At 36.7% G+C, this 2,420-nt stretch overlaps 1 long non-coding RNA gene across 1 annotated transcript; it reads left to right on the top strand.

The window, feature by feature from the left end:
- On the top strand, nucleotides 1–2,314 carry LOC128250346 (uncharacterized). Its single transcript, XR_008266376.1, has 2 exons — nucleotides 1–81; nucleotides 1,108–2,314. It is a non-coding gene; the product is annotated as an uncharacterized LOC128250346 (long non-coding RNA).
- The last annotated feature ends 106 nt before the right edge of the window (nucleotides 2,315–2,420 follow it).

Here is a 2,420-nt window from a genome sequence, read left to right as displayed (position 1 = left end):
CCAGAATCTGAAGCAGGACCTGAAGAATGTTATGTCGGACATTGATTCCCTGGCAGTGCTGAAGCACCGAATCGAAGAATGGTAAGGGGCCAATTGCTAAATTTGTCTTTGTTCTTTATTCATTCATTCATTCTTTACCATTTCTGCAGTGTGTATAACCATGGCAAAACTCCCAAATATATAATGATGATAATAATGATGTTACTCGGTGTATATATATATATATGTATGTATGTATGTATGTATGTGTGAGTGTGTAAGCACCGGTCCCAGCGCCATATGAAGGGCACCCATGCTGGCTCCATGTAGAAAGCACCTGTGCCAGTGCCAGGTAAAAGAGCACCCAGTACATTTTTGTAGAGTGGCTGGCGTTAGGAAGGGCATGCAACCAAACAGACGACTGTGCAGTCCTTCAGCCTGCCAGCACCTGTCAAACTGTCCAACCCATGCCAGCATGGAAAAACGGATGTTAAATGATGATGATTATGATATATATATATATATATATATATTTTTTTTTTTCATGCCATAATTATTTATTAACTTTGGAGAGAAAGTGAAATAATTCCTTTCGTTGGCATAATGGATCTCGAAGCACATAAAGCTATAGACAATAGCATGTAAATATTGGGCGGCCTTTGACTTTTTTAACTCAATATTTATAGGCTATCATTCATGGCATTATTTGCTTTGAGGTCTAGTATTCCAGTGTGTGTCTACATATATATATATGTGTGTGTATATATGTATATATATGTATATATATATATATTTGAATATGGGCCTCACGGAAGCTATGACTGAGACGTTTGGCATTATGTCGTGCTTGGGAAGACCCATTAAACCGAGCAAAATAGCTGTTGTGGCTGATACTGATGTCATGTAAATTGGCACCCATGCTGGTCGCATGTAAAAGCACCCATTACACTCTTGCAGTGGTTGGCGTTAGAAAACCATGGCAAATCAGACTGAAGTCTGGTGCTGGCTTCCAGCGTGCCATCCAACCCATGCCAGCATGGACAATGGATGTTTGATGATGATGATGATGATGATCATGATGGTGATGATATGTGTACATCTTTTTTTTTTTTGTTTTGTTTTCCACAGGGAAACCCAGCCTGCTCAACATGCCGTGCCATGGGTTAAAGTAAACGGCTTAACGTTTGACCAGTGGATGGAACGATGGAAAGTAGCTGTGGCCCAGCTCCGCCAATATCAAGTTGCAGATCTCTATTGATTCTCCCAGCTGCTTCCTCCCCCTCCTCCTCCTCCAACTGTTCACTAGTCATACAGTAATCTCTGCTGTTCTGTGGCCCAGCTACCGTGTGTGTGTGTGTGTGTGTGTGTGTGTATCTATAAGTATGTGTATCAATAAGTATGTGTATGTTTGTGTGATGTGTGTGTGTGTGTGCATGTATATGTTTATATTTGTATATATACATGTGTATTTATGTAGGTGTATTTGTATGCAGATACATATTAGTTTATGTAGCTGTTTATCGTTGTATATATTCATATATATGTGTATGTAGCTATATGTTTAGTATTATGAATATGTTTATATTATGTATATATGTGTGTGTAGGGTATACATGTGTGTGTACACCTGTGTATGTATATTTCTGTAAGTTTTTGAAGATACTTATATATATATATATATATATATATGTGTGTGTGTGTATATATTTGTGTGCTTTTAAACCATCTCTCTCCCTCCCCTTCACTGTTCACTATTTTTTGTGTTCACTACACTACTGTCTATCACTTAATGTTCACTAACAGCTCCCCTGTCCCCTACCCAGACTAGTTATCATTTGAAGTCAAATGTCCTGGTATTTATTCCTCATCCCACCCGCTCCCCACCAGACTGTTTTTATTTTCTATTTCTCGTTATTCAAACTGTTTATAAATCAATTTTATTCACAGAAATTGAACTCTGATAAATAAACGAGTAACAAAAGTAATAAAATATTAAAAATAATAATAATAATGATGGTTTTAAATTTTGGCATGAGACCAGCAGTTTCAGGGGAAGAGATGAGTCGATTTGCATCGACCCCAGTAAGCAACTGGTAATTATTTTATCAACCTCGAAAGGATGAAAAACAAAGTTGACCTTGGCGGTATTTGAACTCGGAACTTAAAGACACAGTTGAAATGCCACTAAATCTTTTGCCCAGCATGCTAATGTTTCTGCCAGCTCACCACCTTACTATAAAAATAATAAGAAAAACTGTCTCTCTGTTTCTCTGTCAGTCTATTCATTTGTCCATCTTCCTTCCTTCATTAAATACAGACCTCTTCTTTCTTATAATTTATTTTGGTTTATTAATTTTTAAAAAAAAAATTTCTCCAATAAATTCTTGTGAAAATTTGAAAACGGACATGGAAACAAAGTAAAAAAAAAAAAAAAAAAAAAA

The sequence above is a fragment of the Octopus bimaculoides genome, chromosome 20, assembly GCF_001194135.2.
Source record: "Octopus bimaculoides isolate UCB-OBI-ISO-001 chromosome 20, ASM119413v2, whole genome shotgun sequence".
NCBI classification, from domain to species: domain Eukaryota; kingdom Metazoa; phylum Mollusca; class Cephalopoda; order Octopoda; family Octopodidae; genus Octopus; species Octopus bimaculoides.
The sequence above is the reverse complement of the archived record's forward strand: the minus strand, read 5'-3'. Positions and strand labels throughout refer to the sequence as shown.